General features: G+C 41.8%; 1 long non-coding RNA gene across 1 annotated transcript in view; it reads left to right on the top strand.

Moving 5' to 3' along the window:
- The first annotated feature begins 1,758 nt into the window (after nucleotides 1–1,758).
- LOC116671049 (uncharacterized) overlaps nucleotides 1,759–19,274 on the top strand; it is a 26,041-nt gene continuing 8,525 nt past the window's right edge. The window contains exons 1-2 of the long non-coding RNA XR_004327174.1: nucleotides 1,759–1,866; nucleotides 5,775–6,242. This is a non-coding gene — a long non-coding RNA (uncharacterized LOC116671049). The remainder of the gene's footprint in view (nucleotides 1,867–5,774; nucleotides 6,243–19,274) is intronic.

The raw sequence follows: 19,274 nt of genomic DNA on the forward strand, positions 1-19,274 counted from the left end.
AGTGGATAGATGCAAGTATAGCCAAACTTGAACAGGACCTGGGAAAATGGAAGACAATCCATGACGCTCTAGAGGAGCTTCACGCTGAATTGTAACTGTCTCAGCTGTCGCATCTACTGTATCTGTTAATCTTCTCTTTGTAATTGTGCAGATTTGTTGAACATAAAATAGGATGTTGAGAAGAACAGGGATGTGAAATGTGTAACTTTTAATATGTAGATGATATGCATGAATGTGGACGTACACCACGATTTAGGACTCAAACCTCTTTTTACCACACACCAAAGTGGGGGCACAAAACTGCTCCCGTACGATCCTCACTCGGTTGTAATCTGGATCTCAGAAACTGGAAATTGAAACTCACTGTGTGCAACGTGGCCCAACTCCTGCAGCAAGGGGTGGACACAATAGCATGAACACCTTAAAAAACAATACAAGCTGCAATAGCCCTGCAGTTGTCTAGCATATCAACTATGTTCTTGGGATATTTTGCATGATTTGAAACTAGAAAAAAATAGGTATTATGAAGAAGGATGTGCAATGGCCTAAGTATCTGTGTTTTAGTTGTTTTTAGAGTTGTATATATAAATCCAGCATGTGGTTGGGACTTTGGGTCTTTAGAATGATAGAATAATAAAACTACATTGAGTCTTTCTTGCAAACAGCCTTCCTTCTAAAATGTACACCCTTAAAAGCTTATCTTTGTGACGTAAAAATAAACTATTATCATCTCATAATCATAATCCACTCATTCTCTTTTCAATCTTTATTCACTTTTATTTATGCCTTTTGACTTGACAACATGTTGAAATAGAGGGGTATTTCTTGACTATAAGTCTTCATATTATGGTACCAGAACATGTAAGAGTCAGAATGAAAACAAATCCGTCAGAGCCTGGATCATTATAAAGAAGATTAGAAATCTCCCTAACTCTAATCCCAAAGGAAGCTTTTGACTCATTGCACCCTGGGTTTGGGTTGATTTGATTTGATCTTCAGTTTCTTTTATATTTGTTGGTTTGTACATAAAATGCAAAAACAACATGAAAAGAGAGCGAGGCTGTATTGAACTGAATAACTAATGTCAAAGCAGTATCCACCCAGCAGATGTCACCACCGCACAACCACACCATGTCCGGGCTTCCCCAATCTCTCCAGGGGGTCCTTGATTGGGCTCCAGGGGGTCCCATGCATGGATGTGTTATATTACCAGGGCCATCAGGGAGACAAGCAACAGCTAAATGTTCCTTATAATGTTGGCTATGTATATATATTTCATAATTACTGCTATCACGCAGGCAGGTAAATCCAATTCAACAACACACACACACACACACCAGACAGTTTGAGGCACTATGCATGCCCGGTTTCAGTTTATTTATCAATAACTTTTTCTTGGGATTACTGATTTTGTGCTGTACGCTGTCTGTGTGATCCGTATCCAGCCACAACACGGTGCAAAGTTACATGGAGTTAAGAGGGATAATAAAGGCTATAAAAGCAGAAGTTACGTAATGTGCCTTCAAAATAAAATCCGAAATAAGTGGCGGGAAGAGCTACACAAAAGTTGCTGCTCGGTAGTTTCAGGAATGTACCGTAACACTTCTTGTATGTACGACACTTAGGAATACTCAGTGGCAAAGAACATTCCAAACAAGTGTATTCAATTTGACTATCAAAGTTTCAACATGTGTGGCACCTTAATTAATAAGAGCTTTACTTTGAAAGTTACTGTCGGAAGTTGTTTACGTTATGCTATTCACTTGACGCTGGCTCCTCCGTCTCGCGCTGTCCAGCCCTCGGTAACTACAGTGGATCTGTGTTGTCCCTCACCACCTGCAGCTCGTTGTCTAATGTCCACAACAGGTGAGAACACTTCAACTTATTTATTAAAGTTAACTGAGACGACTTCAAGTTGTTCACATAATACGTGTTATAGATGGAAAAACATGTGTTTTCTTGACTTTGCCAGTGTTCCGGAGCACCATGACAGTTGAGTGGGTGTCTGCGGTGAGTAACGTTAGCATCGGACCGATGTGTCCGAAAAACCAGCCCGGCTGCCCGGACTCACAGACGGTCTCTCCGTAAGGGAAACAGCGGCCGCTGAATCTCACTGGGGATCCGTAGTTAACCTTGTGTGAAATACTTGACGGGAAACTAGCGCTGTCACAAGTCCAACATTCATATCAACGCCACATGCAAACAGTAGGAAACGTACCGTTAATGTGTGAGAACTTTAACAGTGTCTTCTGCTAGGCTAACGTGAGTCTATGTATCCGCAGGACTTCATTTAAAAAAACCTTAACTTTCAGCAACAAGCCGTTTTAATGGAAGATTGTAGAAGAACCAATTAAAAACCTTGAGGTGCTACTGGGATGCTACAGATTTATGGATTCAATGTATATTTACAATCAACAGTAATCATTTCTCATAGGTCTTAACATTTGGCACTACTGTTGTATAGCTACGTTTGCTGCTATGTAAGATGGGATTAAATAGTCAGAATTGAATGGGCTTTGGTCTGAACTTGTTACAAAGACTTAATATAGCACTTTTTAACCAATTACAAAGACTTAAAATCATACTTTTTAATAATTCCTAAACAATGACATTAAATTAAGATTCTTTCACTTGCTTCCTTATACAATACTGGCTCATAGTAAATATTTTGCTACATTGGGATCGTGATACTTACATGTGTGACACCTGTCACTCAGGATTTCATGAGTAAGTCAGCCAGAGACACTGAGCTCCATTTGACTAGTGCTGTGTTGGAGCCCATGTTGGACTCCTTGTTTACATTCTGGCTCGTGTCAGTGTTTACGGCCTGGCGAGGTGCCGGGCTAGTTTTAGATCATGTGTCAGTGCAAAGACATGCATGGGCATCTGCTGGGGGGCTGCACGATCACCCAGTTCCGGGGGAAATAACTCAACCATCCGTCTAACGAGATAGTCCTGCCCCAGGCCAAAACTATGAATTCAAACTCCACCCAAAAGCCTGCTGCTGCAACCGATTCTTCACTGGGGGGGGGGGGGGGGGGGGGGGGGGGGGGGGGGGGGGGGGGGGGGGGGGGGGGGGTTTTGTCAAGGAGAATACAGATGCTTTTGAGGTCTGCTAAACAAATTCAGCGGACTTTTAAAACACAAAATTTGAGTCTAATGTTCCAATGCTGTTTCCCTGAAACAGCCTGTTTGGCATAGGCTGTAGCGTCAATAGTAGAAGAACGGGGCACTGTTGGATTTGATTCTACATTTCTCCTTGCTGTTTTGTGTCCCCTTAGTGTTGTTCACTCGCTTACTGTCCCATGTGGTGGAGATGTCAGGCAGATTGGTTTTGTTTTGAAGCAGCGGTCAGCTCCGCCCCACCTTCCTTCCTTCTTTCTTCTTTGAGAGAAAAATACCGACCTTTTTCCAAAGAAATAAGCGGGCAGAGAGACCAGGGCCACTTTGGCTGAAATGATGCTTCCTTAAAGTGCAGGGAATGTTCTGGATGGTCGGAGACCTTAGTCCTGCACGGGAAGAGTAAGAGATTAGCTGCATGCTCCTGGGGGAGCGGGCTTCCTGGATCTGAGAAAACAAATGAAAGTTGGGTCAAGTTGAAGTCACATCCTTTTCCTTTTTGCCTAATGCTGCAGATAGCATTCATCACCAACTGTTTGATTGCTGTTGGGCATAACACTTTACCTTGACACTTGAATGAGGCAACTGGCACAAGTAGTGTTGCAGTTATTAGTCGATTGACAGAAAATGAATCAATTTGTTTTTCACTTAGTAAAAGTCACAAACATTTGCTGGTTCCAGTTTCTCAAATGCGAAGACTTGTTTAAAATCATTGTAAAGGAAAGGAATACATCCTCACTGAAACTATTTTACTATGTTTTCACATAACAAATAATAGATTTTCACTGAGGGTCAGACAAAATACTTTGAATGGGTCATCATAGGCTTTGAAACTGATTTGAAACATTTTAACAAAACGGTCCGTTGAGCGTCAGATGTATCGATAGTGTAGAGCAAACAAAATGGGAACCCAGCTGGGCTCCCCCACAATGCAATTGGTCATAAACTCCACAGGTTACCTTCTGAAATGGGTTTTTTAAAGAATTGTTCTAAAACATGAACTTGTGAGGGATTTTAGATGGATGAACAACATATCTTTTACATGTATGGGTAGCAGTTGTTCTTCATTGGCCAATGAATGCCAATATGACATACCTGCAATAAGCTCATATTTATCATTTGTCAGGCTCTATAGGCCATTTTCACAGTAGACAGTTTGTCATGTAAGAGCAGACAAAGTCCAGGTGTATAGCAAAAGGAATGATGGCTGAGTTCCATTTAGCTGCTGCAGTTTCAGGGTCCTGGTGTTGTGCATGCTGACTCACTGTCACACTGTCATGGCTCACTGGGACACTTAAACAGAACAGAACCTTCTGTTAATATTATCACTAACATCTGAACTATGAAAAATGAAAGGCTGTGACCAAAATCTCACTCTGCACTGCATACTCAATATGTATACTATCATTCAACATACTTGTGTGTAAATAAACAGAAGTGTGTTTGTGTATCTTTTCCAACACACTAAGCTGTAAATTTCAATGTCACTTCCTGAAAACTTCCTTGTTGTTGAAGGTGCGTAACCATGGAAACCCCTGCTGACCTCTGCTCTAGCGGCATCCCTAGTTAATGCTTAAATTACTGAAAGAGGTGAAGAACTAGACCAACAGTCATTTCAATATGTAGACATGTAAATTAGAGCGTTATTAACGATACATAGCTCCTTGGTTTCTATCTGTGTGTCTGTTATGAACGTTGTCGTTCCTGCCGCATTGCATTGTGGGATATGTATGCAGCGTAGTGTCCTTTTCTTAAAGACCGTAATATTTTATATGAAATGGTATGCAATTTGTGTACTGTTGGATTCTTACTAAGGTTTTTTACTTACATGAAAACTCACTGTTTTAGCTACTAAGTAACATGCATGGAATTTATTATAAAACAAATATTAATATAGTTGCCTATATTATATAGGAAACTATATAGATGGAGCCAATAAATATCTTAACAAAAGCAACTAGACAACCATTTGAAATTGGCAAAATTGTGATTTACAATAAAAACTGTGCCAGGTTGGTCCAGTGGTAGAGCAGGCGCACATGTACTGAGAGGTTCATGCCTCGACGCAGAGGTCCAGGGATCGAATCCGACCTGGGACTATTTTCTATTTCTAATAAGTAAACAAAAGTCCAACTTTGAGGAGGGGTTCAATGCTACAAACTGCTGTCAGTAAAAACGTATTTGGGTTTGATACCCAGTAGAGCTGGGCAATATATCACTATTATATCGATATTATGGTATGAGACTAGATATTGTCTTAGATTTTGGATATTATGGCATAAGTGTTGTTTTTCTTCCCGGTTTTAAAGGCTGCATCACAGTAAAGTGTTGTCATTTTCTGAATTTACCAGACTGTTCTAGCTGTTCTGTTATTTGTCTTTACCCACATCATTTCCACATTACTGATGATTATTTATCAAAAAACTCATTATGTAAATATTTGGTGAAAGGACCAATAGTCAGCACTACAATATAGTTACGGTATCAATATTGAGGTATTTGGTCAAAAATATTGTAATATTTGATTTTCTCCATATCGCCCAGCCCTACAGTCACATGAACAAACAGCAGTGTCCTAGTTATGGCGCTGCTACAAAGATGGCACTCTTTGAACTGATTGTAGAGCTAAAGTGGTTTCTCTCTGTCTTTTGAAGTGTGATGACAGGTTGACTGCTGCGGCCTCCAGGTCAACAGAGATGGACTATGAACACACACTCAGCCCTGCAGCCAACTAAATCTCTACTCGTCCTGCTGTAACTCCAGAGCCAAGATCAGCACCAAACCGCCAGCACCCTTCAGAGACCATGGACCCAAGCTCCAACACAGAGAGGAAAAAGATCTCCCGGACCAGTTTACCTGGGGCGTCTTCACCAACCTCATCTCATGGCTTGGATTCAGCAGCTACCTGTTAGCTTGCTGCCAAATGTTTGCTGAAGCCGTTTGCCTGAAGGTGCATTGAAAGACAGAAGAAGCGCTCTTGGCTGGCGACTGCGAGCGGTTTTGTGTTTCTGTGCTTTGGTCTGTGATCATGGGAAAAGAACAGGATCTGCTGGTGGCCGTGAAGACTGGAGATCTTCTGCTGGCGCATAAACTTCTCTCCAAAGTCAAGTGCAACAAAACCAGTGAGTATGCAGGGGACACATGGTCTGGTGTTATTACCAAGTGATTCTGTGTTTGTTCTGTGCTCTGGGCCTGGGAGTGTAATTGTTTCCACGATGGAATAGAAGTTGGATAGCAGAGCTATTGCTGTGGGGATGCCTTTTTATTTATAAAGTGCAGTTTCTTTTGCAATAACCACAAGATCAAGTTCAGCTGCCAACCACAAAACACAGCAGTCAGGTCAGGGACAATATGGAACTAAGTGGATTCAAACTGCGGCTCAGCACAAGCTAATCTCCTAAACGCAGACCCCTGCGGCTGCTGCGTCTTGCTGTGTGGGTCGTAGTGGTCCTTCTTCTGCTTTCAGATGTCCTTATCTGTGTAGATTCCAAGTCATGCGACAAGCGAGCTCTTTAAACGACATTGTTGCAAATGACAGGGTGCTCCTTATCCCAGCCCGGGGGAAAAGTTGAGGGCGAGCAGGCTGTGAAGTGGAAGCCTCTCTCTGTGGCGTTATCTGTTCTGGGCTTTCATCAGTATGGCTGGCTGCTCGGTGACAAGCGCTGGGAACAAAGCTGTGGCTGTCAGGAAAAAGCCTGTTACACACTACACACAGCGCGCGCTGCTTGGCAGAGAAGATTTCAAAGTAATATTGTCTGTTTTTGTACTGCTGTGTGCCGCCAAACTGGCCGGGGAAAGTGAATGAGTAATGCTCTCTGTAGTTTTATAAACTACCATCAAGGTGCCCCTGAGCAAGGCATCAATCTGCTTTTTTATGAGCAGCTCAGTAGTTATACCCCGTTAATAAAATAAAGAAAGTATTAATTAATTAATTAATACACAAAATCAATCTAGACATTTTAATGAATACATTAATACAGAAATAACTACAAATACATCAATGAAAGCAAAACAAATAAAATATGATAAAAGTGGAGCTGTCACTTTATGCCTTTTACTGCTCAGCTTTTTATTACTTGCACACCAAGACAAAGATTTTGATGTCTGTGCTACAAAGTGTCTAATTGTTGCACAAATGGACAGAACATACTGTTTACCCGAGTATCTCTTAATCTCCCTCCGCCATACTGACCCCCCCCCCCACCGTGACGGGGCGACCCGCGCAGAACTCTGTCAGTGGCTTGGTTGTTTGTCTCTAGGGGGGCTGGAAATCATTGAAAAATCTTTGATACGGTGACTTTGATACCAGTTCCTAAATGATACTTTTTTGATGTTGATCTTATAAAACGAAAAAGAATTACAACTGCGTGTCTCTATGACTTGTAACGTTAGACAGCCAATCACAGACATTATTAGATCTTGATAGAGGCATGCTGCTTGCTGATTGGCTCACTGACTCTGATGAGATTGATATCTTAGGTATTGAAATTGGGAATTGAGTGATGAGACACTTTTCGATCCTTGATACAGTACTTCAGAGGTAATTCAGTCTGTACCTGAAAGTATTTCAGTACCTAGCCCCATTGGTTCCTGGAGTCAGGCTGCAGTGTGTGTGTGTGTGCCAGCAGCACAGCAGAGGCTGCAGCTGGCACCGAGGGCTCTGCACATGACCTCTGCTGTCACACCCATTCACCCAGCGGCCCGTCAATACGGCCTGATTGATTGGTTAGTAGTGACCTGCTTTGATGCTGTTTAAAACCAGCCACTCCAACAAAAAGGGTTGTGTTTGTAACATACTACCTGTTGATTATTTTTTTACTCACACACTTATTTAAACTCTTGAAGTGTTCTCATTGATTTAAAATCACAATTGAATACAAGTAATTTTGACACTGTTAACTGGTGTATTCTGAGGCTGGAGGAATAGTTATGTCATTATTTCTACAGGTGTGTGGTTGTAAACCAGATCAGTATTGTTTGAGGTATAGCCTGCTGGTGGCGCTAAATGGAAGTCATCAGGAGTGGTTCTCTGGGGACCATGAATGTCTCTACTTAATTTCATCCATCAGTAGCTGCTGAGATGTTTTGCTGTGTGGCTACAACCCAAAGAACTGTCCATTTCATTTGGCATACTCAAATATATCAGAACCAGTTTTAATGACCAAGTATGTAAACACAATGTATTTTTTCGTTGCTATTAATGTACTCACAAAGAAACACACATGCAGCTAAACCAAAGACAACACAGCTGGACAAGTTGAAGATAAACATTAAACTGCTATATGCAGCGCGCACACACACACTGTGCTTGTTACACACACACACAGGGACGCGCGGCAGCACACCTGGCTTTTAAAGGGAATGGGGGAAGGACCTCTGATTGGTTGATTGCATGTTACCCACAACACACTTCTGATTAATGAAGACACTAAGTACAACCCTTTAGAAGCATGCGCCCGGCGCACCGATCCTTTGTTCCGCCGTCAAACTTTTTGTGGATTTGGACACGCCCTAAATGCACCTGCGCGTCACGCCGTGCGCTTAGATGGATAAAATAGTAATCTTAGGCAGCCACAAGGTTTACTGAAGACTTTCAGGCTTCCAGGAGAAACAGTGTGCAGTATATTTGTATTGTGAGGTAGAAGGGAGGCTAAAGCCTCTCTATTGGTCCTTATTTGGTCTTTAAATGTTAAAGACCACAGTAATAACACACAATGCTACTGATTATATTCAAAGTGTGCTGTGACCTCCCTGTGAGTTTAGAAGACATTCTGATTACAAACACATAAAAGCCAAGCTTCTGGAGGGGTCAGGTGCTATTTAAGCTGATATGGTGGTGTCAGGCCGACATGCTGGACATTCCCGAGACCACCAGGCTAAGCCTCGGGCCGGGCCTGGGTGTAGATGGAGCAGGGAGGCACATGCACATGGGTTGAACTTTACAGCTGAAGGGAGTGGCGGGAGTGACCAAGCACGTGGTGGACAGACCCAAAGGTGTGTCTGGTCAGCTGGTCTGGCTGGATGTACACAACTTGCTCAATGTGTGTGTGCTCTTGTTGTGGGTTGTTCTGGGGTGTGTGACAGTGATGTAATACAACCCTGACACACTGGGTGTAGGATTACATAACACATCACTTAGTGCAGTGCAACTACAATATTAAAGCAAATGGATAAGTATGCAGAGACAAAAAAATGGTCCAACAGCTGATACATGTCCATTTTGTAACAAAGTGGACAAAAAAAACATTTCTGGTGGCTGATTAAAAGATTGATCACAGTGTGGTGTGGCAGAGGTAGCAGTCCTTTTTGTAAATTAACTGGAATGCAGTCCCTTGGTGCACAAATGACTCACATGACACATGCGCGGCACACACATTCATTCATTCTCCATCCCACTATATTGGCTGGTTATCCCCAATATTCATCTTGAAAGTATAGTAGATCGCCAAGGGTGCACACTTGGTAGTTCTGCCTTACTCTTACTACACGTTTATTTTCCTTTTATAATTACCCATTCTATACTCTCCTCTTCGTATCTGTTACTGGGCTTCCCCGATCTAAACGGGAGGAGTCCAGTCAGTTATGGTAACCACATTAATGACATGCTGTAATGATTTAAAAACTTATATATTTTAGAGTATAACTACATGTTACGGCAGATCAGTAAGTGTTGTTTGCGAAAGACTACATGTTTTTTTAAAGTGCCTCCTCAGGAGTGGAGGGGACAGTCTCAGGTTACAGAGAAGGTAACATCTGCGGATCCACACTTCACTGTTAAAGAGATTCAACTGTTACTACACAAACTACAAACTATTCTTTTGTACATGGACATCATTTCCCCCACATGTGTGGTTTATGTTTGGGCCCAGATCTGCACTTTGTGAGGCCAATGCAAACCATTTTTTTTCCATCACTATATCAGCGACCATGACTGTGTTCCCTTTCTGGAGGTAGAGCCCTGTCACATTAACTCTCAAAAACAGTGTTTCCTACCTCTGAATATCAAGCCTCCAGACCCAGCATCGTGTTCCTTTCATCGCCTGCATGACTCCTTGCCAACATCCATTAAAATATCTGTCGTGCAGCAGTAAATTGTAAAGGTTTAGTTTTGAAACTAGTGCTTGGTTGATTAATTATTTTGCTAATTGGTTCATTCAAGTCATTTTTCTAACAAAACTACCTAAAGATCTCTATTCCACGTTCTCCTCTGTGATGATTTGCTGATTTTCTCGGTTTCATATTGTGGTAAAAATAAGTAAGTTGATAATTTGAAGATGTAGCTGTGTGCTCTCGAAAATGCCATACAGAGCCATTGCATTATAATCTATTATCGGTAAGTTACCTGATCTTTACACTTCTACAAATGAAGAGGTTATGGAAAAGGAATTTTGCAGCTGCTGCCGTGGTCCTACCCAACGCCCTGCACTGCTACTATCATTATATATAGTCATAGTTCTATTATCTTTAGTTTTCCAACGATATAGATAGATGCAGATAAATTATTTTTCCAGCGAAGGGTAAAGCTGGCAGGGAGCTGGCAGAGAGACCTGCAGTGTACCGAGGGGATTAGCAGTGGAACTGAGGCTGGCTGAGGGACAGGGAGCTGAGATAGGTTTCTTCTACGATCAGCCATCTGCTGACACCAGGTTGGCTGCTCAGTCAATTTAAGTGGACTTAGCTCAGCCACCCTCTTTTTGCTTAGCTGTTGCAAGCTGACAAATCAATGTGCTCATTTTAGATGGATGTAGTGTCCAGCTACTCGCATTGCTTCATTTAGAGTGACAGCTTGACATGTAAAGTCCTCTTGCCCAGAGGAAACTCCTCTTACATGCTCTTGACTTGGAGTGGACTGGAGAGGGTGTAGTCTGCCCTTCCCTGAATGGGGACCATGAGAGACTAGAGGATCTTCAAAGGCCTTTATGATTACAATGTCTTTTGTTGCAACACATGCTTGCTTTCATCTTGAGCCACAGCCCAGCCCCTCTCCTCTCTCATGGTAAATACAAGGCCTAAAGGTAATTCTCAACAGACAGATGGACAAACGGCCAAGACAAAAGACCAAAGATCATATTTGAACATCTATTGTGTCAGCTATTTGATCTGTACATAATATATTGATGACTCAGACCTTTACAAGTCCTGGGCTCTTTTTTTCACCAAATGCACTGGTAACAGCAATAAGCCGAGCTAAGGTCTTCGGGCTGATTCATGAAGTAATTGTGATTATCATAATCCCATCACTCTTAGGATATTATCAGGTGAATAATCTGTCATAATGTGTTTTGATATTGAACACCAACCATGTGAAGCACAATGGATTGAAATCTCTGGGATCAGTTAAACAGATTTGTGAGGCCTACAATTGATAAACATGTAAGGTAAAGTACGAAAACAATCTAGTTTGAGTTGTTTAATTATGACCATTATTTTCCAAGGATCAGTCATGCAATTCAAATTGGAACCACCTGCTGTACAGAACTTCAACTAAAAGTATTGCCTTGGTGAACAGCATTGAGCCTTTACGACTCACTTAAGAGGCACTCAGGGCAATATTTTTAATTTAGCAGGTGTTTGGCCATAAACCATGTATGGACAAGATGAAATCTTCCCCTGGGGATGGCGCGATTAGAAGTGTCAGGGGATCGCAGAAGTAAAAAGGATTAATTGTCTGGTGGACCAACCAAACAACATTCACATTTCTTGTTTTGTGTGACCGACCTTTAAAAGAACCCAAAGATATTAAATTCACAGTGATGCAAAACAGAGAAAAGTAGTTATTCGTCACGTTTAAGAAGCTGGGACCCACTGCGAACATCAACCAATGTCTCCCTGAGCAAGACATTTAAAGTGATGGTTCGGAGTAATTTCACTCTAGGGTCCTTTGCACCATGACCTGGAACAAGACAACCCCCCAGAAGCTTTTTAACTTAGGTCTAACATTGGGCGTGTCAGTCAGCTGGTTAGTTTGGTGCAGGTGCTATTGGAACCAAGTATGTATCTCGTAAATTACCCCACTAATAATGCCTGAAATGATTGAACTTCTACAGTAGTACAAATAGGTTATGTACCCATGAATCGATGGATTGGGAAGTTTGTCAGTACACCAGGAGTATATTTGAAATTATTTTCTGAGGATAACCCCATGAGATGTACCATCTTGTTTTTGAGGGGGTCCTGAACAAGATACCACAAACAGACATTGCACATACAGTATACAAAAAGATAAGCAAAACAAAACACACCCAAAACACCAAAAAATCAAAACAGACATCAGCAACCTTAGAAGGGTGTTAAAGTCTGCATGTACAGTTAGTATGAAGGTAAGTTGCCAAGGCATTAAAGTAACTGCTGTAGTACAAATGGCAGAGACTGTTGTACAAGGTGTCACCTGCTCATCAGATACACACTCACACATATTTACACTCTGATGGGGCAGCATTGGGGCCAACTCCGGGTTCGGTGGGCCAAGGACACTTTGACATTGGACTGCAGGGCCAGGGATCGAACACCCAACCTTCCAATTGCCAGGCAACCGCTCTACCACTGAGCCCCAGCTGGCCAACACGTCCCTCGTAGACGTCCCTATGCACTCGTCTTACTGTCGGTGGCGCTAGCAGCAGAGAGCAAGTGTTAATTAAATAAACTCCTGGCGTACTTACAAACTTCCCAATCCATCATTTTATGAGTACATAACCTATTTGTAGTACTGTAGAAGTTCAATCATATATATACATATATTATAATAATAATCAATTGCAAGTTGCCTTGGTTAAAAGCGTCAGCTAAATGACATGTAATGTTTCATTGCCATGTGCTGAGATTTATTTTGTCGTTAGACATCTTGTAAACCCTCACATCAGCATCAACACAGTGAAACTCACTGCGGGAAATTGGTGAAGTTCTCATTGGGAACTTAATCTAGAATTCTGTTAACACTTCAAAGAAATTCCCAATGCACACTGGCAGTGTTTTCTTATTGATTAATCATTAATGGCCTTTCTACAAGTTATTCTTTCTAATCTTCAGCAAACTTGGGCCTGTTCATTGTAAGCACTTCTCCTTTCACATCTTAGTTTCACAGACATACTGCATCTGTTGAATTTCTTTTATCAAATTAAAGCACTTCCTAAATCATTTGACTCAAATGTATCATAATCACGTGATGTGCTACTTCAATTCAACTTTATTAATAGTATTAAATCCTAACGAGTTATCTCAAGACTCTTTACAGATGGAGTAGGTCTAGACCACACTCTATTTACAAAGTTTACAAAGACCCAACACTTCCAGTAATTTCCTTCCTTGAGTACACTTTTAAGAACAAATGTTACTGGGACCACTACAGAAAAGTGCAGATGGACATTTTATATCCAGGAACACACGTTATAGACACCACTCACTGGCCCTGTAAACAATTAGCCACCATTTAGCACATTGTCCATACACAGTTTGTGTTATTACATTTCTCTTTGTGTACTGATTAAACACACAAGGCACAACTTGTTAATTGGTGAGCAGAATTAGTGTAGCTTTCAAAATACTGAACTATTTACTTTAAGATATTCTGGTTTTTCCTTTAGTGCACCAACAACTGCCTTTTCTTTAACAACCTCCACCCCCACCTCCACCCCATCCTTTATCTTGGCCTCTTCCTTCCTTCATCCCTGTACCTTGAATTAGAGATGACCCATCTGGGCTAGTGTCAGATTAGGAGTCTTAGATTTGAGAGTCTGTAGGAAGAGGTGTGTTTGTACATAAGTGTACAAGTATGTGTGCTTGTATACAGCATATGCCCCAACATAAATAGTTGATTTTCTTTCGACTCATTAACTTTTGTCTTATTTCTCACCTGTAGTGCATGAGTCTGTAGCAGCAGGGTGTGGTAGTCGGCCCATTAGCTTACCGGCTAACTGGGCTAATCACAATTCTACTTTATTAGCCAGACAGTTGGATAACGGCCAATTAGTGTGTGAACTGCTTTGAGTTCACCTACTCTTATACTCTAACACACACACACACACAATTAATCCTGACCCTTTTCCTCCCCTGACAGATGGGGTAGCTTGTCTAGGATTGTCTCGGAATTTACCAAAGGAATTAAGTTTTGTGGTTGCAGCAGACAGTGCCATTTAATCTAGCATGACTAGCCTTTTATTACTAGCTCCAGGCTGCACATTGTTGAGTCTGGCACTCATCCTCATTGAACGCCATTCTTTTCGCCCGGCTAAAAAACAAGCCGCCATTCAGGCAGATGCATGGATGTAGCATTCAGAGTGTGAGGCGTGATGGTGTCACTGGTTTCTGCTCTGCCTCTACATGCCCTGCAACTGTTTTCATTTCAATCTGTGAAAAGATGAAAAAGTGCATACCTGTTGGCGGAGTGTTCAGAGTTTGTGGATTTGCGTTTCTGCTTGTACAGACAAGGATAATGTGGTGGTCTGACAAGGAGGTCTCATTGTGTGTTTATTTACATGAATGTGTGTACTGTATGTGTGTGGGTAAAGAACGTGTCTCCTGAATGGAAAACAGGCTGCATCAGTATCTGGTAGCGGTAATGAGAAGAGGTTGTTGTTGTGGCTTCTCCGTTATCACACAGTTTTGATTCCTCCCCATGGTGGCTGTTTATGTCTCCAAGCTTTATAGTTGGGCCTTAGAATTAAATTAAGTATCTGGATAAGAGTGTGTTGGATTTTTTTCGACTAATGCATCAGTGAGTGTGTAACAACATTTTTGCAATTTGTTTAATGATTTTGAGAAAAGCAGATAAAAAAAAAAAAAAAAAAAAAAAAAAAAAAAGTGATACTTGTTTTAACTGCAAAGCTGGAAATCTCAAACTTTCAAATGATTAAAACTGTCTCATAGTCTTGCATTGCCAGACCGTCCTCCACAGCGCTGCAAAGGAGGGTCTGGCTAGTCTGCATTTCTGGATGGGAGAAAAATGTGCTCTGATTTAATGGCATTTCTTTACAGATTATATTTTGGGTTACTTTTAGGCCTTTCTTTTCACATGACAGATCCAGACCTAAAAGGAGGGGGAGAGAGAGGGAGAGAGAGAGAGAGAAATGACTTGCAGCAAATAGCCGCACGTCAGAGTCGAACCCACGGCCGCTGCGTCGAGGAATAAACCTCTACATATGGGCACTCGCTCTACCAACTGAGCTAACCCGGACACAAATGGCATTTATTTAAACCAATCACAATCATCTTTGGCGGGGTTAAGCTCCGGACAGAGCCCGTGCCAGTGCTAAATAGTCTCAGGAAGGAAGTTGTTTTGGTGGAACATGTGTATGTTTAGAAGTAGTTTTAGTCGTCAACAGAAAACCCAGCTTGGACAGATAGTCTAGCTAGCTGTCTGGATTTACCCTGCAGAGATCTGAGGACCAGGTAACCATAGTCCTCAGATTGGACAGATAGTCTAGCTAGCTGTCTGGATTTACCCTGCAGAGATCTGAGGACCAGGTAACCATAGTCCTCAGATTGGACAGATAGTCTAGCTAGCTGTCTGGATTTACCCTGCAGAGATCTGAGGACCAGGTAACCATAGTCCTCAGATTGGACAGATAGTCTAGCTAGCTGTCTGGATTTACCCTGCAGAGATCTGAGGACCAGGTAACCATAGTCCTCAGATTGGACAGATAGTCTAGCTAGCTGTCTGGATTACCCTGCAGAGATCTGAGGACCAGGTAACCATAGTCCTCAGATTGGACAGATAGTCTAGCTAGCTGTCTGGATTTACCCTGCAGAGATCTGAGGACCAGGTAACCATAGTCCTCAGATTGGACAGATAGTCTAGCTAGCTGTCTGGATTTACCCTGCAGAGATCTGAGGACCAGGTAACCATAGTCCTCAGAGTGGACAGATAGTCTAGCTAGCTGTCTGGATTTACCCTGCAGAGATCTGAGGACCAGGTAACCATAGTCCTCAGATTGGACAGATAGTCTAGCTAGCTGTCTGGATTTACCCTGCAGAGATCTGAGGACCAGGTAACCATAGTCCTCAGAGTGGACAGATAGTCTAGCTAGCTGTCTGGATTTACCCTGCAGAGATCTGAGGACCAGGTAACCATAGTCCTCAGATTGGACAGATAGTCTAGCTAGCTGTCTGGAGTCCTCAGAAATCAGCTGCAGGTTAGAATGCCAACACAGAGACAGAGGACGGGGACAGAGGTTAGAACACCAACACAGAGACAGAGGACGGGGAGGGACATCAGGCGAAATTTCTGACGGCACAAACAATCCCGGGAAGGAAACGTCGTCGTCGTCGTCTGGGTAATGGGAGCCCAACTGAGGTTCAGTTCCCAGCCTTGATTTTGAGCGAGGCTGAGAAAATAGCGTCATTCTGTTGGGTTTGTGTTGTGTCGATATAGTTTGTCAAGTTCTCAATTCCATAATAGGTTTTAGTGTTTGATCAGACTAGTCCATGGGCATGTTAGATATACTCCCCATCCTAAACAAACATTTAAGTAACATGTTTTGGCATCTCATTCACCCAAATATCCACATTATGTGGGGACAAGCATATTGATCCTTGTAATGACTTTTCCATCCATGTGTATGACGTCATGCTGGGGTCTGGCAGAAGTCCAATAATCACGACAGTTAACTAACTAGTTGGAGAGGTCACTGAGCAAAGATTTGATTGGTTTTTGACCTCAGCAACATAATCACACATGGCCTAAAGGCTTTGCTACTGCATTTTAACTATTTCTAAATGGAAATGAGCAAAGAGTTGGTGGGACAGGACTTGACTAGAACTAGAAGTCTTCACATTCTAGTTCCCCATGATTCTGAGTCCAGTCCAACTTGAGCGGGACTTCATTTTTGAAACTGTAGCTAGGGCTGCACAATATATTGTTTTTTTATTTTTTATCGTCATTGCAATATCATGAAAGGCTGTGTCATATCGCCAACACTCAGATTTTTTTGTGTTACTTGAAAGAAGATATCAGTATAAAACTGCACTTTAAAATGTAACTGTTGACTTGTTCAATAAAAAAGTTGGGAATTACTTCCTTTCAATTGTTTGAAATTGAACCATCAGTGTGTATTTTAACAGAATTATGGAAGCAGTAGATCTTTTTAATATTGGTTTATTTATCTCAAGTAACATGGTTATAGTGATCTCATAGGGGGATGTTGGTTGCTGGGATGTCCAAGGACAGTGTCTGCTTGTTTTGTGCCTATGTGTAAAAGGAACAAATGCTAAAGGGAGGTCAGTCATTTTCTGTAGAAATTACTGAGGGTGTTTGATTGAATAAAGATCTGATTCTTTGATTTGACAAATTGGCCTATCCATCCACAACATCCACAATAATACCGATATACACCAACAGTATTGCATATTTTCCCCATATCGTGCAGCCCAATTGTAACACGAGTATAAATCATGTCACTTGGCAAGGAAACCACCATTAGTGAGACAGAAGGTCTTGGCTTTGTAAAAGCATTGATTTAAAAAGACCGTGACCGTGGTGAAGTGCTGCTCAGACGTCTTGAGACAACTCCCCAGCATCAAACGGGAGACAGTGATGAGCCAGCATAAGCTGTGCAACAAATACAGACGTTTTCACTTCCAGGCTGTGAGCTCTTTGTGATCCTGTGTCATACGTCTCTCATTACCCCCCCCAGTCCTCTTCACTAATATCCCTGGTCCTAGGTCATTCCTCGGCCACCTCGCTAAGAGACCCACAGCTAAGAAAAAGAAGGGGAAAGGGTTATTTTATTAGACTAAAATGGAAGGGATGGAGATTTTTCTTTGAGTGTATAGTGGGTTGGGTACTCATATCATTATTTTAACAAAATTTATGGGGTTTTTGTTTCTACTTTTGAAATGTTTAAAAGGTAAAATCTACTTCATTGTATTTTTTTTTTGGAGGGCCCACTCCCACAGTCCCAACCGTTTTCTATAGTTGGGGGGTAACCTTTCTTTTTTTGTATTCTGAACCTTATTTTTAAACGAAAAGACAACTGAATTACGCAAAACCCAAAGCGAATTTTGGGGATTTTTTTAACTTTACACCAAATTCCCCCGAACAAGTAGGGGAAAATTTTGAATTCGGGTTGTGGAGCCTGCTTTTTTTTGCTTGGTACAATACTTTAATTTTTAAGGTATGAACTGGCCCAACCCCCAAACTGGAAAAAGGGGCTCTGCGTGGTAAAAAAATTTTGAATGGGAGGGGAAAATGTTTTTTTCCCAAAGGTGCGGGTTGAGCATTTTTGTAAAAAAAGCTGCGGTGTGTTTCCGCCGTTCTGGTTTCCCGTTGTTTAAGGACGATACAACCCGTCCTTGGACCTCTCAATCACAATGCTACCAAAAACAAAACTGTTTTATTTCCACACTGGCCCTTTTTTGAATGTTTTATGGGTCTAGCTAGTCACCCCAGAGATACCTCCTTTTTTAACAATGGAGTAAAATTTTTTGGGTAATTCGGCCCAGGCTTTCGGGGTTTGAGTTGTTGTTATTTTTAAGACCTATTCCGCTTTTTTATCATTACTGGGCTGGACGAGCAAATTTAGAAAAATTGATTTAAACCAACTGGCACTTTACCCATTTGGTGGATGTGTTTCCCCCTTGGGTTGTGGGGTTGTGGCACTGTTTATACTTTTTTTCCCTTTCTCCGGAGTTTTGGGGAAACGGTGGCAGAAAACCTCCACTCCCTTAACATAAAGCCCAAAGCCTACGCCACAAAATTTTAAAATTTTATATATATATACACAGACCCCCCCAAATATCCCCACCCCAAAGCTTGGGGAAAATGTGCCATATTTGTAAAAGGCTAAATTTTTTAAAAAACCCAAAAAGTTTTTTGTGCTGCAAAAGACAAATCTCTTTCCTCCCAGAAAAAATTGTTACAGATACAGGTCCCGACCCTCACATAAATCACGCTAATTTTTAATTAACTTTTCTTTTTTAAATTTTTTCCAATGAGAAGAAGACAGAATGACCACGCCCCTCCAATACCCGGAATCAAAAGTATCCTCAAAAAAACCCCCAAAGGGAGATATCCCCCTCTACTGTGCAGCCCTTGTTGGGATTCTGACATGTTAAAGGGTTTAAAGGGAAAGTACTGAAATACTGTTTGCTGCAAATACCCCTGATTGGCTCTTTTCGGGTTTCAGGGTCACCCTCAAGCGTTGTTATTCTCAAGTTTTGGG

Source organism: Etheostoma spectabile, chromosome 21 (assembly GCF_008692095.1).
Source record: "Etheostoma spectabile isolate EspeVRDwgs_2016 chromosome 21, UIUC_Espe_1.0, whole genome shotgun sequence".
Lineage (NCBI taxonomy): Eukaryota > Metazoa > Chordata > Actinopteri > Perciformes > Percidae > Etheostoma > Etheostoma spectabile.